The sequence below is a fragment of the Phyllobates terribilis genome, unplaced genomic scaffold, assembly GCF_046119375.1.
Source record: "Phyllobates terribilis strain yellow unplaced genomic scaffold, ASM4611937v1 Scaffold_15__1_contigs__length_34870131, whole genome shotgun sequence".
Taxonomy (NCBI): domain Eukaryota; kingdom Metazoa; phylum Chordata; class Amphibia; order Anura; family Dendrobatidae; genus Phyllobates; species Phyllobates terribilis.
In genome coordinates, this window is record NW_027362775.1 from 8,230,525 (window position 1) to 8,254,095 (window position 23,571).

Sequence of the window (23,571 nt, forward strand, 5' to 3'; positions counted from 1 at the left end):
AATAATTTGGGCTTTGTAGCAGTGTGCAGCACTGATTCTATTAGGCCATCTATAATAAGCTCCACCAGATTTAAAATTACTAATCATGTTTATCTGTATCTTGACTGGAAAATATTTTGGGCTTTGTAGCAGTGTGCAGCACTGATCCTATTAGGCCATCTATACTAAAGCTTCACCAGATTTAAAATTAATAATAATTTTTAGCTGCATCTAACCCGGAAAATAATTTTGGGGCTCCGAGATGCGCAAGACACATAAGTGCCTTCTTGCTGCACTACCTGCAGCATGACCCTCATATTGTCAGAATTCGAAGTAATCATGACTACTGGGTTGCCACACTCTTAGATCCCCCAAACTTTTCGATCAACCTTTTCATTTTAATAAAGACCAAAAAAATGGTCATTTTTGAAATTATAAGCATTAGCAGGTTGTTAGAAACTGAAATCAAACAGTTTTCAACTCAAAACTTTATTCTAGGTGATGTTACATTTTCACATAGGACCCCTTGTTCGAAAGGAGCTTCTGAACTCTCTCGTCCATTGAATTTGTCAGGTTCTGGATGGTTTCTGCTTCAATTGTTTTGCATGAGGACAGAATACCCTCCCAGAGATGTTGTTTAGATGTGAACTGCCTCCCGCCATCATAGACACTCCTTTTAATGATGCTCCAAAGGTTCTGAATGGGGTAGAGGTCAGGGGAGCATGGGGGTCACACCATAAGTTTGTCCCCTTTTATGCCCATATCAGCCAGAGATGCAGATGTTTTATGTGCAGCATGAGATAGTGCATTATCATGCAAAAAAATGATCTTGCTGTGAAATACACGGTTCTTCTTCTTGAACCATGGCAGGAAGTGCTGTTTGAGAAAATCCACATACATTATGGAGTTCATCTTTAGCGCCTTCAGGGATCCTAAAGGGGCCGACAATCTCTCTCCCCATGATTCCAGCCCAAAACATTACTCCACCTCCTCCTTGTTGGCGCTGTAGCCGTGTTTGCGTGGGGTGTCCATCAACCAGCCATCCTCCACTCCATCCATCTGGACCATCGAGCGCTGCACGGCACTCATCCGTGAACAAAACTGTTTTGAAATCAGTCTTCATGTAATGTTTGGCCCACTGGAGCCGTTTCTGCTTGTGTGAAGTGGATAGAGGAGGTCGACAGGACGGCGTATGCACAGCTGCAAACCTCTGAAGGACCCTGCATCTTGTTGTTCGGGGGACGTTGGAGGCACCAGCAGCTTCAAAAACTTGGCTGCTGCTATGACAAGGATTTTTTGCCGCTGCTCTTTCAACCTGACGTAATTGCCTGTAGGAAAGAGTCCTCAATTTGCCCTTATCAGCACGCACACGTGTGTACTGTGAATCAGCTACATACTTCTTGATTGCCAAGACACTTCATCCTGATCATCACACAATGTTGATTGTAGTCATGCCTTGACCTAAACACTCCACAATTTGTTGCTTCTCAGCAGCCGACACATCCTTTTTCTTTCCCATTTTGGCAGAAAATGTAGGCTGCTTAATAATGTGAGACAGCCTTCTTAAGTAGTCTTGCCTTTCATTGGACACACCTACCAAACTAATTAGCACAGGTGTCTGCAATTGCTTACAGTGATATAAAGAGCCCTGACACACATCACCATCAATGAGTTTAACTGACAAACAAACAAATTCTTCCCTTATCACTCCTAAACACTTTTTGCATAATAATTTGGAACACAGTGTACATGTGCTTTTCCACAAAACACCAGTGGTTCACGTAGTGAATCTTACAGTTCTAACTTGCCAACTGTGGTCTGTATGGAGTTGTTCAATAAAGGGCCCAAAATTAAGATAACATAGATGGGAGAGGTCTCTATGAATAGGAATTCCTAAGTATTTGATACCCTGTGAGGGCCAGGCAAAGGGAAAGTTGGACTGGATGGAATACTATATGGATTTGGGGAGGGAGACATCGAGGGCCTCAGACTTCGCTGCATTGATTTTAAAATTTGACCATGTAACAAAGTGATCTATTTCAGCCATAACAGCATGGATGGATATATGTGATTGAGTGATATATACTAGGACATCATCAGCAAATAGAGAGCACTTGTACTTGGTGCCTCCCACCTCAATCCACCTAATATTGGGGTTATGGCGAATTGATGAGAGCAGGTGCTCCGTCACTAGGATGTATAAGAGAGGGGACAGAGAACATCCCTGCCTTGTCCCATTGGTGATTGTGAAAGGTGATGAAAATGTTCTGACGCGCCCCCTGGGCCTTGGGACACCCGGAGCCGGACCCTTTTTGGTGGATGCTGGTGGTTGTAGTCTCCGTGGCGGCGACCTGGTTCCGTGGCTCAGGGCGGTCAAACCAGTGGCGGAACTATTTATGTGGTTTTGATGCTTAAATGTCCGACTACGCCACCCGTGGATTGCGGTCAGAGTGAACCGCCGCTGCAGGGCAGACCGCTGAGGCTGGTGTTGTGGGTGCAGCAGAGCGTAGCATAACTCCCCACGGGAGGAGTATAGCCTCAGGGCAGTGTATGCGGAGGATGGGGGTGATGGTGCAGGGCAGCAGCAGTAACGACACGGAGTCAGTGATGCAGTCCAGGGCCTTTATTCACAGTTCTTATTATCCAGACCACGTCTGCAGGTAACGGCTGCCCACGTCGTACTGTGCTCACCAGGTGAGGGGCTCAGACAACTCCCAGATAACTTTGGAGCGCTTCACAGGACCCCCTTTGTGTATCCTTTGTCTGGCCTTTCTTACCAACCCTTCTGTCCGGCTGCCTCGGGCCTCCTCTTGGTAAACTTGGCGCTAGTTTCCCTGACCCTATGTGGTGCCTTCCTAGCGGGTGTAGCGAGGGGCTGCGCCACATAAAATGTCACAGCCTCCTGTTTCTAGCTGAGGGTCGTTTCCTGCCTCCACTAGTTTCGGGGACCGGTCTCCCCCTTTGGCCTGACCCCTCCATGCAGGTGGATTCGGGCGTGCGGTGGCGACTCGCCCGTCCGCACCCCTGGGATCCCTTCGTTCCTCGTTCCTGGAGCCTTCTCCGCTCCTCTTCCTTCCTTCTCCCTCTTCCAGGCCTGGGCCTCTGTTACTAAGCCCGCCTCCGGAGCAGAGCTCATGCAGAGCCCCTGCTCCCTGCCACTTCTGCTCAGACTTCTCTGCACTGAACTAAGATGGTGCCCACCTTTTATACTCCCTTCTCAATGCACCCAGGAACTGCTTCCTCCCTGCTCCTGCACTACAGGGTTCCCCTTCCTCAGTGTTCCCTCCCCCCACTCCAGCCAGGGACAGGGACTGTCGTGCCCATCTCAGGGGCATATTGGTCGCCCTGCCCCACGGCAATGTGGTGTAATGCATGCAGGTGTCGGGTCCTGATCCACACTACATCCTTACCTGAGAGTGAGATATCACACCTCTGGGTGAGGTGCAATACCTCTGTAGCAACCGAGCCCTCAGGGTGCTACAGTTCCATTTATCTTCAGCCTAGGTGACGTATTGCGATACAGGGCCGTGATTTTGGCTATAAAAGGGTCCCCTAGACCCCTACCCCAAGCTTTTTAAGAGAATCATATATGGCGTGCCAGGAGACTCTATGGAATGCTTTCTCAGCATCCAACGAGAGTATCTAATTACAAATTTTTAACTGCATCTAGCCCAGGAAATACTTTGTGCCTAGTAGCAGTGTCTGCTAGTCAGCAGATTATCCCGGCTGTTAAGCAAGCTACACCACCTGTAGTTTGGACACTTAATTTTTTCAAAGGAAATGCTTCGGGACCACGGGATACTCAGTGAAGAGCATCAGGAGGCACCCCAAGGCATAGGGGCTGGGACTTGCAGTAGGATGCCTTGCGGTGGACAGCCGAGCTCGATCCTTATAAAAGCTTTTTAACTGCAGCAGCTTTAGTGGACGCTGCTGGAGCTGGAATTACGCGGCTGCTGGCATGAGACTTGCCCTCCAATAGATCCTTGTAAATGGATTTAAAGTGTATTCATTCAAATTAGAGAGACAATTTAAATTAAAAAGCTTAGAGCTGCCTCCACCACAGGGGGGCTCGCTCTACCCACCAGCGGACAGGCACCAGTATTGGGAGAGGGGGGCTGGCCGTCAGGGTTCACCGCGGCTCTGGCACAAACCCGGCGACGCGGAGGTGGCACGGGCAGGAGCGGACTGAACGTGTCGGCTTCTCACTTTTTGGATTTTAGAAGGGCATGACATGCCTATATCTGTGTCTCCCCCTCCTTTTACTCCTCCACCTCTTTTCTTTTCGCATGACTATATGTACTTGTCACTTTTCCATGTGTTAGTTGTGTCTTCTGAGCAGTTTGTCAGCTTTTGGACACCTTTGAAGGTGTTTTCTATGTGTTTCTATGTGTTTTTGTTTGCCTGCCATTGGTTTTAATGGTGTTCGGGTGTTCGACGAACCGAACCGAACTCGAACACTACGGGGGTGGCTCAACACTAATCACAACACCTTCTTGTAAAATGCTCTCCTCTTCCTCCTCAACACCGACCATGGGAGAAAAGCTGCGAGACAAAGCATCCGCTTTAACATTCTTGGTACCCGGGATGTAAGTAACGGAAAAATTAAACCGCGAGAAAAAAAGTGCCCACCTAGCCTGACGGGCATTCAAGCGCTTGGCAGCATCAAGATAGATCAGATTTTTATGATCAGTGAAAACCTGAATGGGAAATTCAGCACCTTCCAAGAGGTGACGCCAGTGTTCAAATGCGAGTTTAATCGCCAGCAATTCCCGATTACCAATATCGTAATTAAGTTCAGTCTCAGAAAATTTTTTTGAAAAAAAGGCACAGGGATGTACTCCATCCTTTTTTTCCTGAGACAACACCGCACCGACCCCCACCGAAGAAACATCAACCTCAACCAAAAACGGCTTAGCCACATCAGGCTGCATAAGGATGGGAGCAGAGGTGAACCTCTCCTTTAGAAACACAAAAGCTTCAATGGCCTCAGAAGTCCACTGAACCGCATTAGCACCTTTCCTGGTGAGATCGGTCAGTGGTTTATCAATAATAGAAACATTTTTTATGAATTTTCTGTAATAATTGGCGAAACCCAAAAACCTCTGTATCGATTTCAAACCAATAGGCCTAGGCCATTCCTGCACAGCTTGAACTTTAACCGAGTCCATCTCAAAACCTTCACTGGAGATAATGTAGCCCAAAAAACTAATTCTCTGTACAGCGAACTCACATTTCTCCAGCTAAGCAAAAAGCGAATTGTCCATTAATAACTGTAATACCTCACGTACGCTCCGCCAATGAGACTCCAGATCAGGCGAATAAATCAGAATGTCATCCAAATACACAACCACATTTTTGCCGATTAAAGGTCTAAGGATGTCATTAATAAGATTCTGAAAAAATGCTGGAGCATTGGTAAGACCAAAAGGCATAACCAGATTCTCAAAATGACCCACAGGAGTGTTAAAAGCAGTCTTCCATTCATCACCCTCCTTCATGCGCAACAAATTGTATGCCCCCCGGAGATCAATTTTAGAGAACCACTTGGCCCCCACTAACTGGTTAAATAAATCAGGAATCAATGGCAGTGGGTAAGGATTGCGTACAGTAATTTTATTAATCTCACGAAAGTCCAGACAAGGACGTAAACCGCCATCTTTTTTTTTTACAAAAAAAAATCCAACAGCCACAGGAGAATTGGAAGGCCTAATGTGACCGGCGGCCAAGCTTGTCTGTATGTATTCCTCCAAAGCCTTTCTCTCAGGAATAGTAAGATTAAATAAAGTACTTTTAGGAAGAGTCGCTCCAGGGACAAATTCAATGGTACAATCATAGTCTCTATGGGGAGGCAAAATTTGTGACTCCTCCTCAGAAAAAACTCTCCAAAAATCCTGAATAGGTACAGGCAATTCCCCTTTATCCACAGCAGCAATACGTCCGTTACAACACTTGTCATAACACTTAGGGCTCCAGGACTTAATTTCATTGGTAGACCAATCCAGTGCAGGATTGTGCAATTTTAACCAGGGTAACCCCAATATTACTGGAGAAGGCAAATTATCCAATACCACCAAATCCAAATTTTCTTGGTGAATACCATTAATAGTGAGGGGAAATTCACAGACCTTATGAGTAACACTCTTCAAGGGAGAGCCATCAACAGAAACCACAGCAATAGGGGATGACAAAGTTTTAGGTTCTAATCTAAGTTTTTCCAAGAATCCCCCATCAATCACATTCAGAGTAGAACCACAATCCACAAATACCCGAAATTCAATTAATTCATCCTGAGCAGCAGTAGTGGCAGATAGGAATACTCCCTTAGAATTTAAACAGGCAATACGGGCATAACTGACCATTTTTTTTTCTTTCTTCATACGAAGCACACAGTTCTTAATAAAATGACCAGAATTTCCGCAATAGAAGCACAAGCCTTCAGAAAGCCTGCGGTCTTTTTCCTGAGAGCGGGGTGTCATCGCCCCAATCTCCATCGGCTCTCCATTGTCAGCACAGACCCTCTCAGGACTCGGAGCTGACATAGCAGAGGATTTGCTCTCATTAACCCTTGCACGCAGTCTCCTGTCCACCCGTATAGCTAATTGCATTGCCTCCTGCAAGTTTCCAGGTGTGGGATAAGCAATCAGTAAATCCTAACCCTTTCACCTAGCCCTGCAAGAAGCAAGCTTTTCAAAGCTGAATCGTTCCACCCCACCTGGGCAGACCACCGACGGAAGTGAGAACAATATTTTTCCACATTACCTGATCCCTGCCTCAAACGTCTCAATTCAGACTCAGCAGATGAGACACGATCAGGATCATCATACAACAAACCCAAAGCAGAAAAAAAACTATCCACTGATCTAAAGCACGGATCACTAGGTTGGAGAGAGAAGGCCCATCCCTGAGGATCTTTGCGCAAAAGTGACATTATGAACCCTATGCGCTGTGATTCATCACCAGAGGATCCGGGTCTCAAACGAAAATACAATAAACAAGCATTTTTAAAAGAAAAAAATCTTGTTGTTCGCCGAAAAATAGATCAGGCAGACGTACCTTTGGTTCCACAAAATGTGCTCCAGAACAGCTACTCACGTGTTGTTGGAGCTCGGCCACCTCCAGAGAGAGTCCCTGCAAGCGTTGAGCCAAATCTTGAACCGAGACCATGATGGAAAACTGGAGGTCTTTCCTTAGAGAAATTTTTTTTTTTTCTTTTAGGGCTGGACTTACTGTTATGATCTGCTACAAGCACTAAGGAAAGACAGGAGAACTGTCCCTACAATAGAACTAAACTAGATCCCTACGATGTAACGGGGAACCTGATCCTGCGATCAGACCCGCTAAAGTCATCGGCTAGTCTGTACGAAGACCTATAGATGTGAGGGAGGGATCCCTACAAGAACTAGGGACTGGGATAAGTTGGACACCTCCTAGCAGAAATAGTAGCAGTCAAAGACAAACACACAACAAAAAGCATAGAGGTCAGAAGATCTAGCAAAACTAACAGAGAACGGCAACAGAGCACCAAGCTTGCTCAAGAGTAGTAAATACAATGAAGTCCAGCAAGACCAGGAGGACGGAGCCGGATTAAATAGGCAAAAATGGTCATGTGACCAGCAAACTAAAAAAAACCTAACAGGAGAGTTCTAACAATCAATGCCCCTTGGAAGAGTAGTGGAGGTCGCAGTGCAATAAAAAAACAATATCAATGCCCCTTGGAAGAGTGGTAGAGGTAACAGTGGATTAAAAAGTCAATATCAATGCCCCTTGGAAGAGCAGTGGAGTTCAGAGTTGTTAAACCAGACGGTTTTAATGCCCATTGGAAGTGACGTGGAGGTCACAGTAACTTAAAAAGATGTTTTTAATGCCCCTTGGAAAAGTGGTGGAGGTCGCAGTGGATTAAAAATACAATATCAATGCCCCTTGGAAGAGTGGTGGAGGAGGCAGTGGAATAAAAAGACAATATCAATGCACCTTGGAAGAGTGGTGGAGTTTACAGTGGAATAAAAAGACAATATCAATGCCCCGTGAAAGAGACGTGGATGTCACAGTAGCTTAACAAGACGGTTTTAATTTCCCTTGGAAGAGAGGTGAAAGTCGCAGTGGAATAAAAAGACAATATCAATGCCCCTTGGAAAAGTGCTGGAGGTTACAGTGGAATAAAAAACAATATCAAAGCCCCTTACAAGAGCTGTGGAGTTGAGAGTGGTTTAAATTGATGGTTTTAATGCCCCTTGGAAGAGACGTGGAGGTCACAGTAGCTTAAAAAGACTGTTTTAATGCCCCTTGGAAGAGTGCTGGAGGTCGAAGTGGATTAAAAAGACAATGTCAATGCTCCTTGAAGGAGTCGCTGAAGTCTCAGTGGAATAAAAAGACAATATCAATGCCCCTTGGAAGAGTGTTGGAGGTTCCAGTGGAATAAAAAGACAATATCAATGCCCTGTGGAAGAGACATGGAGGTCACAGTAGCTTAACAAGATGGTTTTAATGCCCCTTGGAAGAGTGGTGGAGGTCGCAGTGGAATAAAAAGACAATATCAATGCCCCTTGGAAGAGTGGTGGAGGACACAGTGGAATAAAAAGACAATATCAATGCCCCTTGGAAGAACTGTGGAGTTCAGATTGGTTTAACCATATGGTTTTAATGCCCCTTGGAAGAGACGTGGAGGTCACAGTAGCTTAACAAGATGGTTTTAATGCCACATGGAGGAGTGGTGGAGGTTGCAGTGGATTAAAAAGACAATATCAATGCCCCGAGGAAGAGTGGTGGAGGTCGCAGTGGAATAAAAAGACAATATCAATGCCCCGTGGAAGAGACGTGGAGGTCACAGTAGCTTAAGAAGATGGTTTTAATGCCCTTTGGAGAAGTGGTGGAGGTCGCAGTGGATTAAAAAGACAATATCAATGCCCTTTAAGAGTGGTGGAGATCGCAGTGGAATTTAAAGATAATATCAATGACCCGTGTAAGAGGTCACTGTAGCATAGCAAGACAGTTTTAATGCCCCTTGGAAGAATGGTGGAGCTCGAAGTGGAATAAAGAGACAATGTCAATGCCCCTTGGAAGAGTGGTGGAGGTTAGAGTGGAATAAAAAGACAATACCAATTCCCCTTGGAAGAGCTCTGGAGTTCAGAGTGGTTTAACCAGATGGTTTTATTGCCCCTTGGAAGAGACGTGGAGGTCACAGTAGATTAACAAGACGGTTTTAATGCCCCTTGAAAATGTGGTGGGGGTCACAGTGGATTAAAAAGACAATATCAATGCCCCGTGGAAGACACGAGGAGGTCACAGTAGCTTAACAAGACAGTTTTAATGCCCCTTGGAAGAGTGGTGGAGGTCGCAGTGGAATAAAAAGACAGTATCAATGCCCCTTGAAAGAATGGTGGAGGTTACAGTGGAATAAAAAGGCAATATCAATGCCCATTGGAAGAGCTGTGGAGTTCAGAGTCATTTAACAAGACGGTTTTAATGCCCCTTGGAAGAGATGTGGACATCACAGTAGCTTAACAAGACTGTTTTAATGCCTCTTGGAAGAGTGGTGGAGGTCACAGCGGATTAAAAAAACAATATCAATGCCACTTGGAAGAGAGCTGTAGGTTACAGTGGAGTAAAAAGTCATTATCAATGCCTCTTGCAAGAGCTGTGGAGTTCAATTAACGGTTTTAATACAGCTTGGAAGAGACGTGGAGGTCACAGTAGCTTAACAATACGGTTTTAATGCCCCTTGAAAGAGTGGTGGAGGTCGCAGTGGAATAAAAAGACAATATCAATGCCCCTTGGAAGAGTGGTGGAGGTTACAGTGGAATAAAAAGACAATATCAATGCCCCGTGAAAGAGACGTGGAGGTCACAGTAGCTTAACACGACGGTTTTAATGCCCCTTGCAAGAGATGTGCAAGTTGCAGTGGAATAAAAAGAAGAGCTGTGGAGTTCACATTGGTTTAAATTGACTGTTTTAATGCCCTTTGGAAGGGACGTGGAGGTGACAGTAGCTTAGCAAGACTTTTTTAATGCCCCTAGGAAGAGTGGTGGAGGTCGCAGTGGATTAAAAAGACAATATCAATGCCCCTTGGAAGAGTGGTGGAGGTTACAGTTGAATAAAAAGACAATATCAATGCCCCTTGGAAGAGTGGTGGAGGTTACAGTGGAATAAAAAGACAATATCAATGCCCCGTGAAAGAGACGTGGAGGTCACAGTAGCTTAACAGGACGGTTTTAATGCCCCTTGCAAGAGATGTGCAAGTTGCAGTGGAATAAAAAGAAGAGCTGTGGAGTTCACATTGGTTTAAATTGACTGTTTTAATGCCCTTTGGAAGGGACGTGGAGGTGACAGTAGCTTAGCAAGACTTTTTTAATGCCCCTTGAAAGAGTGGTGGAGGTCGCAGTGGAATAAAAAGACAATATCAATGCCCCTTGGAAGAGTGGTGGAGGTTACAGTTGAATAAAAAGACAATATCAATGCCCCTTGGAAGAGTGATGGAGGTTACAGTGGAATAAAAAGACAATATCAATGCCCCTTGGAACAGTGGTGGAGGTTACAGTTAAATAAAAAGACAATATCAATACCCCTTGGAAGAGTGATGAAGGTTACAGTGGAATAAAAAGACAATATCAATGCCCCATGGAAGAGATGTGGAGGTCACAATAGCTTAACAAGACGGTTTTAATGCCTCTTGGAAGAGTGGTGGAGGTCTCAGTGGATTAAAAAGACAATATCAATGAGCCTTGGAAGAGTGGTGGAGGTCGCAGTGTAATAAAAAGACTAGAGATGAGCGTTGTTCGACTCAAACTGTTCGCCAATCTCAAATTCGAGCTGTTTTGGGCTGTGTTCGAGCCGTTCGGCGAATACGAACGATTTGAAAAAAATTCTGCTGTTCGAGGTTATGTTCGATAACTGTTCGTGCACCAAAATCATAAGTGGATTTTTTCTCAGAAATGATGAAAATTAATGTTAATACGCAGTTTGAGTGTACAGCGGGGCGGGGGGAGGGGCAGGGGATGGATCTCTGCAGGAATAATGAAGATCTCCATTTTTTTTTTCTCTTTCCCGCATTTACAGTGGGGAGGTGCAATCTGTCAGCCTATCAGCAGCGCACACACGGAGCGAAGTGATTTTTTTCACACAAGCAAGGGCATGTGTCATTGGCAGTGTATGTCAAATGTCCTTGCCCTATAAGACCCAGCCATTTTCCCCGTCGCCACCATTTTCTAACTGCTGCAGCTGCGTGTTAGATGGCACCGCTGTTGCTGTGTGCGCTATACCTTGTTAATTTCAAGCCAATTTTCGCACAAATCTACAGATGGCTTGGGAGTAGGGGATAGTTGTGATTGCAGTCCTTTTAAGGACTAGGTTACAGCATTTCCTACGACTTTTATCAGGCAGGTCTGTGCTCTTAAATAGATAGATTGTGGGAGTAAAGACTAATTGTAATTGCAGTCCTTTTCAGGACTAAGTTACATCAGTTCCTATCAGTTTTTGCCAGGTAGGTCTGTGCCAGTGCTGTGCAAGTTTTTTTCACAGCATTTGGCTAAATCTAGCAAAGCTAATCCTTTTTGGCCTATTGCAGAGTGTGTTAGTCAGTGGAGTAGCCTATCTGTGTTGCAAGCTACACCACCTGTGTATAGAATACCAATTTTTTTACTGCACCTAGTGAAGTAAAACCTTTTGGGCATAGCATCATTCTATTAGTCCATCTATACTGACCTCAATAAGGTTGCAAATTGAATATAATTTTTTTCTGCATCTAGCGCTAAAAAAATATTTGGCCTTGCAGCAGTGTGTGGGACTTGTTCTATTAGTCCATCTATACTGACCTCCATCAGGTTGCAAACTGAAAATAATTTTTTTCTGCATCTACCTCTGAAAAAATATTTGGGCTTCTAGCTGTGTGTGGGACTTGTTCTATTAGTCCATCTATACTGACCTCCATCAGGTTGCAAATTGAATATAATTTTTTTCTGCATCTACCTCTGAAAAAATATTTGGGCTTCTAGCTGTGTGTGGGACTTGTTCTATTAGTCCATCTATACTGACCTCCATCAGGTTGCAAATTCAATATAATTTTTTTCTGCATCTAGCTCTGAAAAAATATTTCGGCTTCTAGCAGTGTGTGGGACTTGTTCTATTAGTCCATCTATACTGACCTCCATCAGGTTGCAAACTGAATATAATTTTTTTCTGCATCTACCTCTGAAAAAATATTTGGTCTTCTAGCAGTGTGTGTGACTCATTGTATTAGGCCATCTATACCAAGCTCCACCAGCTTTTAAATTAATAATAATTTTTAGCTGCATCTAGCCCTGAAAATAATTTTTCTTCCCAATAGTGGTAGCAATACAAAAATATGGGGCGCGCTCCTGGCTTACAAAAATATACGCTTCATAACAAAAAACACCAGCCTAGCGCACTGCATTAATAAGATGGCATCATCGTCTCTCCCAGTGCTAGGCCTACTACCCAGGCTAGCATTCCTGTGCCTAAAACACAATGTATGGGTCCTTGCTAGCCACGATGCTGAGGGGTCTAAAGCTGCTGCTAACGCTTTATAACAATTCAATTGGCAGATTTTCACAGAGCTCTTCCACAACGCCCACCCATCGGGCAACAGTTGCCCACCTTCCCTATGGGATCTAGTGGCGAATAGTTGATGCCATTAATCATAGCGTCAGTTGCTCCGTCAACGTGGCAAGCATACGGTAAGGCATGGGAAGAGTGGACACAACTAGTAGCAGGCAGACGGGTTGACCAATGTGAACAAGCCAGATCACAAGTCACCATAGAATTTCTCCACCAGCTAATGATGAGGGGCATATCAGGGGCGTTAGCGCAGCGGTGTCTGACCGGAGTAGCATTTCACTTCCAACTACTGAATTGGGGAGATGTGACAAAGATTCATCATCAGACAATCCATAAAAGGGTGGAAAAGGGGTCAGCCAAGTCAGGAGTGTAGACATCCCGTCCCGTGTCACTAAAACTGATTTCTCACATCATATCCCTAACACCATTAACATGACACTCACAATTTGAAGCAACACTACTGTCTACTGCATTTGTGATCGCCTTCTTCGTTGCGCTATGCATAAGCGAATTAGTCCCTCAATCCAAAATTACCACCAGTGGAGGCTTATTACACCAGGACGTAGTCATAGCCAATAATGCAATACATCTACGCATACACAAATCGAAAACGGTTCCAGCGGGCAGGGGCACTTGGGTACTTCTACAACCCACAAACGGTACACTGAGTCGGGTAACAATAGTAAAAACATATCTAACCATCAGATCACACAGTAATTTCTTCCTATCACACATTGATGGAATGCCATTATCAAGATACCAGTTCCAAGCTATATTTAATAAATGCATAACATCGGCAGGGAACCACCCCAAAGATTACGGGACACACTCATTCCGCATAGGCGCGGCCACGGAAGCAGCAAGAGCAGGACTGTCAGAAATGGAAGTTCAGAGGATAGGGAGATGGCGATCCACGTGTTTGGCAAGATGCATAAGACCGGACTTGTTATCCTAACGAGGTTTGTTTCTTTTACAGGTGACGCTAAGCCAACTGTGTGGGTGATAGGCCACTCGTATATATATTGGGCAGAAAAAAGTGGCGCAAGTCCCCCCAGGCGGGAGGAAATTAGAGTTTCATAACACATATTTCAACTGGAGAGGTATTAGAGGCCTGCTATGGCCACAGGTACTAATGGACGTAGTCAAGGTAGGGAGAGAGGCAAGATGTCCGGTCATCTTAGTTATACAGGCCGGGGGAAACAACCTAGGTCATCACAAGAGCGCATAACTAATGGCAATAATGAAACTAGACACTGAGCGCTTCAGAGAATTTTTCACAAAATTAGCTATAGTATGGTCAGAGATTGTGCCGATAGCGGTATGGCAAGGTGCGCAAGACATCACGGCCATCGAACGGACAAGGCGGGTAATAAATATTCGGATGGCAAAATTTAGAAGAGACAGAGGCGGTGTAGTGGTACGACACCGACAACTGGAAGGAGATAAAGCAGGCCTCATACGTCCCGACGGTGTTCACTTAATGGATATTGGACTGGACATATTCGAGTCAGGACTCCAGGACGGAGTGAAACAAGCGTTAAGAGTGATGGGTGGGGGTCAGAGTCCTGCATACGAGTACACAGGATCCTCCGTGGCCTGGAAATAGAAAGGACATGTTGGAGAGTTACACTTGTTGGCCAAGTTGCCGGAGTGGAGACCCAGGGCATGCTGCAGCAAGCTGAATTAATTAGAAATTAAATGCCTTTCTAATGGAATGAGTATAAAGAGTTAATAAAGCTGTGACCGATCCTCACCCATCCAGTTGTAAGAGTTACATTATTGTATTATTGTATTGTCAAGGAAAGGGGGGCAGTAGGGGGGCTGAGCGTCTGGGTTTGGTTGGGGGTCCCCACAGTCTGCCTAGGCTAGATGCATTTAAAAATTCTTATTAGATACACAGGCGGTGCAGCTTGCTTCGCAGCTGGGCTACTACGCCCAAAGTATTGCCTAGGCTAGATGCAGTTAAAAATTCTACGCTGACTAGCAGACACTGAAGATTTGGAGCAGACCTCTGAGTAAACAGCTCTTCAGACTCAACCATCTGTGTTACCCCAAGCCATAGTGTATGTAGTTTCTTACAGTTAAAAGGGGGGGGGGAGCGACCCAACCCACCTGGAATTGACGATGCCAACGTCACGTAAGACACAGCAAGGGGACTCCAAAAAGAGTCTCCATTTTTTCACAAAATTGTGGCACAGACACCACTTAACCCTAGAATGCATACCTGGGGCCTCGCAGTAATTGTTTTCTATTTTCTGCAAGATTACTTTAGTTAGAATTTTGAAACTCTAGGTATTCTTCATGTATATAGTTGTTTGTCTTTTGAGTTTGAGTTATTCCAAGTTATTTGCACACGGGCATAAAAGGCCCCAGGTATATGAAAGTGTAGATTTTTATTGTCATGCGTTCTAGGGTTAAGTGGCATCAATTGCCCCACAGTTGCTTAAAACGGTTGGTGAGGTGATATTACCAAATCCTCAAGCTTTTAGTCTCTCAAGGATAACACAGGGTTAGAAAAGTCCTTGCGAATCCATGATTTGTTCATCTTTATGAACGTGAGTCTGTCTACATTCTCAGTGGACAGCCGCGTGCGCTTATCTGTCAGCACACCATCTGCAGCGCTGAACACACGTTCAGACAGAACGCTGGCTGCAGGGCATGACAAGATCTCCAAGGCGTGAGTGGCGAGCTCCGGCCATTTTTCCAGATTGGAATACCATAATGAGCAAGGGTCCAGTGACACAGTCATGGCTTCGATGGTCACTTGGAGATACTCCTGCACCATCCTCTCTAGGCATTGACTATGTGTCAGACTTCTTGTCTCCTGTGACCTTGCAAAGGATGGTCTAAAAAAGTGGTGAAACGATTCTACAAAATTGCTGTTACCAGCAGATACTGTGTTACTGTTACGGTTTGAGTGATGAAGACTCGACAGTCCCACGGTTGGCAAGTTAGAACTGTGAGATTCACTTCATGCACCACTGGTGTTTTGTGGAAAAGCACATGTAAGATTCTGCAACAGCGTCTGCAGATACTCCTGCATGCGTCAATCCCTTTTTATGGCAGGAATTATTTTGACAAATTTACTTTTGTACCGGGGATCTAAGAGTGTGGCAACCCAGTAGTCGGGATTACTTAGAATTCTGCAATCTGAGGGTCATGTTGCAGGTAGTGCAGCAAGAAGGCACTCATGTGTCTTGCGCATCCAGGAGGATCAAGTCCTTGTTGTGTTGGTAGTGAGGTAAGAATCATGCTTCCTTCCTCTGCCCTCTCCCCCCAACCTCGCACAACAGAAATGTGATCAAGGTCTCCCTCATCTGATGAGTCTTCCATGCCCATCACAAGTTCATCCTCCACTTCTTCATCGGCTCCTGCACCTTCCTCAACAGTTTGGCTGCTACCATGCGCCCTGGTTAATCTCTCTCCCCCACCCTCCCATGCCTGCCGCCTTGGTGCTACCAACCGTCTGGACCTTGGAGATGTTATCCCTTCCGCATACGACTCCTCCTCTACTTCCTCCACCTCCTCTTGTCCCACCACCTGACTCTGAATTCTGTTTAATGTGTGCTCCAGCATGTAAATCACCGGAATAGTCATGCTGATAATGACATCGTCGTCTGCACTAAACATCTTCGTCGCCATTTCAAAACTGTGCAGAAGGGTGTGTGGCGCCCCTGAGGGTTCAGTCGCCACAGAGTTACTGCATCTCACCCAGAGGTGTGGTATCTCACCCTCAGGTAAGGAAGGCGTATGGCTCGGGACCCTAACACCTGCATCCAACACATACCCGCACTGAGGCTAGGGCGAGATTGCTCCTAAAGGAGAGCACAGTCCCAGGTCCCTAGCTGGTGGGAGGGTCCTATGTAGTGGGTGCTTAGGGGAGTAGCTTAGGGGAGCACATGACAGGGAGAGTATAAATAGGAAGCCATCTTAGAAAGAGCAAGCCAGTCAGAGGAGGAAAAGTGACACGAGCAGAGGCTCGGCATGAGCTCTGCTGGGAGGCCCAGGACTGAAGGAGAGAAGAGAGGAGTGGGAGCAGGAAGGCTCCAGGAACCGAAGGGACCCTAGGGCTACGGGCCGTGCAGAAGGCCACCCATACTCCCGCTGCTACCAGGAGGTAGAGGGGTCAGGCCAGATAAGGGGAACTGGTCCCTCAACTAGAGGAGAAACAGCAAGGCTCAACTAGAAACCGGAGGCTGCAGCATTTCATGTACTGCAGGCAAAAGTCCACACCAGTCTCACTAAGAAGGTAGCCACATAGGACCCAGGGGACCGAACACAAGTCGCCCGCCAAGGCCCGAGGATACCGGATAGAAGTGTCACTGGGTGTGAGGTGCAGGGAGAAGGCCAGAGAAAGGACGCACAGAAAGGGGTCCTGCTAAGTACTCCAGAGCTATCTGGGGGTGGACTGAGCCCCTCACTGAGTACGCACAGCACGACGGGTGAGATTGCTCTGGTACCTGTAATCTGGACTGCAACAAATGTGAGTAAAGATCTTGAGACTGCATCACACGGACTCTGTGTTCATCACTGACTCCCTGCACTACAACCACCTTCATCCACCCACACTGCCCTGAAGCTACACTCTTCCTGTGTTGAGTAATAATACCATTGCTGCAAAACCACCATCTTCAGAGAACTGTTCCACAGGTGGCATAGTCGGACATTATAAAATCCATATATATAAATTACCGTTGGATTGACCGCCCTGGGTCACGGACCCGGTCACCGCCACAGTGACTACAACCCCCAGCGTCTACCGGCCCGGCTCAGGGTACCCCACGGCCCAGGGGGCGCCTCAACTTCATAGGTCCCTGATCTGAGATCACTCCTGCAGCGTGATTTGCCCCACCTCTGGATCTCGTTGGCCCAGGCTATACGTCAGAACGTATTGCACCAGGGCTTGTCGGTGCTGCCACAGTCGCTGCAACATGTGCAGAGTTGAATTCCACCGTGTCGGCACATCGCATTTCAGCCGGTGAACTGGCAGGCCCAACGACTTCTATAGAGATGTAAGTCGTTGAGCTGCGGGATGCTAACGGCGGAAGTGAGCACACAGCGACCGTGCCTTCTGCAGAAGGCCATCTAGTCCGGGATAGTGGGCTAAAAATTGCTGGACAACCAGTTTCAACACGTGAGCCATACAAGGCACGTGTGTGACATTGCCCCGGCGAAGGGCCGCACCCAGGTTTGCAGCATTGTCGCACACGGCCTTCCCTGGTTGCAGGTCCAGTGGAGACAACCATTCATGAAACTGGGTCTCCAGAGCTGACCACAAGTCCTCAGCTGTGTGACTCACATTTCCCAGACATTTCAAAGTAAACACTGATGCCGTTGAGCCCTGCTGCTAGCATAGTAAGGAGGTGTGCAGGATTCCTTCTGCGCAGTTAGAAAGCAGGTGGCATTACCAGACAGGCTTTGGGTGCAGGTGGAGGACCGAGAGGAGGTTGAGGAGGCAGAAGCAGTGGAGGAACATTGAGACAAAGAGGATTGACGCAAAACTCATGGGGACGGTAAGACTTGGACAGCAGCCCCTTCTACTGCTGTCACCATAGTTACCCAGTGCCCAGTCAGCGACATGTAACGCCCCTGTCCATGCCTACTCGTCCAAGTGTCTGTGGTGAAATGCACCCTGTCAGACACAGAGTTTCTCAAAGAAGCGGTGATGTTGTGTGCGACATGCTGGTGGAGCGCAGGCACACCTTTCTTGGAGAAGTAGTGCCGACTGGGCATCTGGTACTGGGGCACTGTGACGGACATAAGGTCTCGAAAATCCACTGTGTCCTCCAGGCGGAAAGGCAGCATTTCTGTAGCCAACAGCTTGCAGATGGTGAAATTCAACCTCTTAGCTTTCTCATGGCTAGGAGGAAATGGTCTTTTACTTTTCCACATCTGAGTGACCGAGGGCTGGCTGTTGTGCTTTGACGGGGTTGAGTAGGGTGTCCCCGGCAAACTGCCGGTCTGTGAGGAAGATGCAGGCGGACATATTAGGTTGCCTTGATCCAAAGGTGGTGCTCTCGATGTCAGAGAGCGCTCAACACCAGCAGGTGTTTCCACTTCCCAATGAACTGACGACCTGCCAATCACACTTGCTGTTGTAGGTAAAGAGGTGGCAGGTCTGCGTCCAAAAACATGTGTGACTGCTGTCCCCCCAGTCACAGAGGATGAAGAGGCCGCGGATGCACAAGATGGGGCAGACGGTGGTTGGCCCAGCCTGCTAGGCCGCATTGTAGCACAGTGAGCTTCCCACTGCAACTTATGCTTCATATCCATGTGACGGTACATGCATGAAGTACTCAAACTATGGATTTTTTGGCCTCTACTTAGCTTTTGGTGACAAATATTGCAGATAACACGACTTGGGTCATCCTTATCGATCTGAATAAATGCCCAGGCTATGCAAGGCTTAGAGCCAATGCGACCTGAAGAGCCGCTACGACTTGTGGTCAGAGGCAGAGTTGTGGTTGAGGATGCAGTTGTTGATGTGCTTCCAGTACTCCGTCTCTGTCCAGGAAGGCGCAACCTAACCTCGTCATCAATAGCATCTGTGACGCCCCGCTGCGCTTGGTCTCACAGATCCTAGAAGAGTGTATTGATGGAATCCTCCACAAGAGGCCCCCATAAACATTCACACATCTCTACCTTCCACCTCAGACCAGCAGAGGGAGCCCGTTAGCGATATAAATAGGGAAGGTGGAGCTAGGCAGTTCAGTTCCTCTGAAGAGTTCCTGCAGTAGAGAAGCCTAAGAGAGGTCAGTCTGCAGTGGAGCTCAGTCTAGTCTAGAGAACTCAGTTAATAGTTCAGCAGTGGAGCACGAGGCTCCTGCTAGCTAGATTCAGGGAGCCCAGATAGAGCTTAAGGTGTGCCGGCGCCATACGATCGGTGAAGCGCGGCAAGCTGCCGTTAGTGTGTATAGCCTAGTGAGGGCCCGAGTAGGCCGAAGGCGAGTGGCGAGTTAGTACATAAGGGGCAGAGGAGCTTAACCAGCTCACCCCGAAGCATTTACCGGACACCGGATCCAAGCTTACCGGGATCTCTATGACCCAGTAAGGAATAACCGGAATCCCTGGAGAACTACAAGTCCCAGGATCGCTAAGGCGCTGATACGTAACAGAGCCAGGAGACGCGTAGGCCCCGCATACTGGGAGCGTGAACTCCAAGAGAAGGCCCTACCACAAGGTCAGCCAGCGCAGGACAGAGACAAAGTTAGGCCTAGCTCCAGGCAGGTCAGAAACTTACTACGCAGAGGAAGGAAACAGGAGGCCCTACACCCGCTCATTGGGGAGGATCCTGATATGCACCCTTCACCCTACAGTGCTCCGGGATGTGCCTGAATTTCCTCCAGTAAAAGGTACTGAAGTGACTACCGTGTCCGTTCCCGTTCTTGCTCTGACCCAGCTGGGTCTCGCCTGTCCTGCATTCCCCCTGCATACGCTGCCCTGAGACCTAGCTCCACCTGTGGGGAGATATACCATCGAGCTGCCTTATCACGGGCCTCAGTGGACTGCTGCAGCGCTGGTGCTTCTCACCAGATACCACAGGTGGCGTCACGAACTCTTATAAAATTAACAATTATCCACCCTTTTAAAGAGTGACCCCAGGGTACGGGCCAGGGAGCCGACCACCGCGACATCCCCAAGGCCAGGCAAAGGCCCGGGTGACCTCATCGACTGGCTGACTGTGGGTTGACAGTAAGTGGGATCTCCAACCTTGTCATCATCACCCTGTGTGTTATCACACCCGTCGTCCTCAAAGCCAACCTCTTCCTGCTCTGACCGAAAAGTCAAGTTGTCTCTCCAATCAAGTATTTGAGTCTCATCATCGTCTTCATCATTGTCTCCACCAACAGGAGCTACAGTTTGGGAACGAGGGTCTACATTATGCTCAGAACCTTCTTCATCTGGTCCTGGATCCGACTTATAAAGATTCTGGGCATCAGTGCAGATCATTTCCTCATCTGGATTAACAGAAGCTCTGGAGCAGACCTCCGTTTCCCAGGCTATAGTATGAGTAAACAGGTCTGCAGACTCAACCATCTGTGTTACCCCATACTCAGACGGGCAGCTGGAGACTTGGGAGCTGTGAGTAAGCAAGTGCGATTGGGGTGACACCTCTGAGGACTGGAGTATTTGTGATGTTGAAATTGAGGTGGAGGAGAGCCCACTTGAAGGAGCACTTGATATCTGCTGAAGCACCTGCTGTTTTTGTGCCTCATCTGGAATTTGTAGCGATGGGCGTGTCAGTAACAAAGGGATCGTATCACATTGTCCACGAAAAGAAGTCGACATGTTAGTTTGGCTGGAAGATGGTCTTTCTTCTTCAGATGTTACCCCCCCCCACCGCGGGGGGGCTTGACCCACCAGCGGACAGGCACCAGTATTGGGAGAGGGGGGCTGGCCGTCGGGGTCCACCGCGGCTCTGGCACAAACCCGGTGACACGGAGGTAGCACGGGCAGGAACGGACTGGACGTGTCGGCTTCTCACTTTTTGGATTTTAGAAGGGCATGACATGCCTATATCTTTGGCTCCCCCTCCTTTTACTCCTCCACCTCTTTTCTTTTCGCATGACTATATGTACTTTTCACTTTTCTATGTGTTAGTTATTTCTTCTGAGCAGTTTGTCAGCTTTTGGACAACTTTGAAGGTGTTTTCTATGTGTTTCTATGTGTTTTTGTTTGCCTGCCATTGGTTTTAACGGTGTTCGAAGGTGTTCGACGAACAGTTCGACAAACAGTTCGGCGAACACACGGGTGTTCGACGAACCGAACCGAACTCGAACACTACGGGGGTGGCTCAACACTAAAAATGACATTATCAATGCCCCTTGGAAGAGTGGTGGAGGTCGCAGTGGAATAAAAAGAAAATATCAATGCCCCTTGGACGAGTGGTGGAGGTTACCGTGGAATAAAAAGACAATTTCAATGCCCCGTGGAAGAGACGTGGAGGTCACAGTAGCTTAACAAGACCATCTTAATGCCTCTTGGAGGACTGGTGGAGGTTATAGTGGAATAAAAAGATAATATCAATGCCCCTTGGAAGAGCTGTGGAGTACAGAGTGGTATAACCAGACGGTTTTAACGCTCCTTGGAAGAGACGTGGAGGTCACAGTAACTTAACAAGACGGTTTTAATGCCCCTTGGAAGAGACGTGGAGGTCGCAGTGGAATAAGAAAACAATATCAATGCCCCTTGGAAGATTGGTGGAGGTTACAGTGGAATAAAAAGACAATATCAATGCCCCGTGGAAGAGATGTGGAGGTCACTGTAGCTTAACAATATGGTTTTAATGCACCTTGGAAGAGTGGTGGAGGTCGCAGTGGAATAAAAAGACAATGTCAATGCCCCTTGGAAAAGTGGTGGAGGTTAGAGTGGAATAAAAAGACAATGCAAATGCCCCTTGGAAGAGCTGTGGAGTTCAGAGTGGTTTAACCAGATGGTTTTAATGCCCCTTGGAAGAGAAGTAGACGTCACAGTAGCATAACAAGACAGTTTTAATGCCCCTTGGAAGAGTGGTGGAGTTCGCAGTGGATTAAAAAGACAATATCAGTGCCCCTTGGAATAGTGGTGGAGGACGCAGAGGAATAAAAAGACAATATCAATGCCCCGTGGAAGGGACGTGGAGGTCACAGTAGCTTAACAACACGGTTTTAATGCCCCTTGGAAGAGTGGTGGAGGTTGCAGGGGATTAAAAAGACAATAACAATGCCCATTGGAAGAATGGTGGAGGTCGCAGTGGAATAAAAAGACAAAACCAATGCCCCTTGAAAGAGTGGTGGAGGTTACAGTGGAATAAAAAGACAATATCAATGCCCCTTGGAAGAGCTGTGGAGTTCAGAGTGGTTTAACCAGACGGTTTTAATGCCCCTTGGAAGAGACGTGGAGGTCACAGTAGCTTAAAAAGACTGTTTTAATGCCCCTTGGAATAGCGGTGGAGGTCGCAGTGGATTAAAAAGACAATATCAATGCCCCTTAGAAGAGAGGTGGAAGTCGCAGTGGAATAAAAAGACAATGTCAATGGCACTTGGAAGAGTGGTGGAGGTTACAGTGGAATAAAAAGACAATATCAATGCTCCGTGGAATAGACATGGACGTGACAGTAGCTTAACAAGATGGCTTTAATGCCCCTTGGAAGAGTGGTGGAGGTTGCAGTGGATTAAAAATACAACATCAATGCCCATTGGAAGAGTGGTAGAGGTCGCAGTGGAATAAAAAGACAAAATCAATGCCCCTTGGAAGAGTGGTGGAGGTTACAGTGGAATAAAAAGACAATATCAATGCCCCACGGCAGAGTTGTGGAGGTCACTGTAGCTTAACAAGGTGGTCTTAATGCCCCTTGGAAGAGTGGTGGAGGTCGCAGTGGCATAAATAGACAATGTCAATGCCCCTTGGAAGAGTGGTGGAGGTTAGAGTGGAATAAAAAGAAAATACCAGTGCTCCTTGGAAGAGCTGTGGAGTTCAGAGTGGTTTAAATTGACGTTTCTAATGCCCCTTGGAAGAGACATGGAGGTCATAGTGGATTAAAAAGACAATATCAATGCCCCTTGGAAGAGTGGTGGAGGTCGCAGTGGAATAAAAAGACAATATCAATGCCCCGTGGAAGGGACGTGGAGGTGACAGTAGCTTCACAAGACGGTTTTAATGCCTCTTGGAAGAGAGGTGGAGGTCGCAGTTGAATAAAAAGACAATATCAATGCCTCTTGGAAGAGCTGTGGAGTACAGAGTGGTTTAACCAGATGGTGTAATGCCCCTTGGAAGAGACGTGGAGGTCACAGTAGCTTATCAAGACTGTTTTAATGCCCATTGGAAGAGTGGTGGAGGTTGCAGTGGAAAAGAGATACAATATCAATGCCCCTTGGAAGAGTGGTGGAGGTTACAGTCGAATAAAAAGACAATATCAATGCCTCTTGGTAGAGCTGTGGAGTAGAGCATGGTTTAACCAGATGGTTTAATGCCCCTTGGAAGAGATGTGGAGGTCACAGTAGCTTATCAAGACTGTTTTAATGCCCCTTGAAAGAGTGGTGG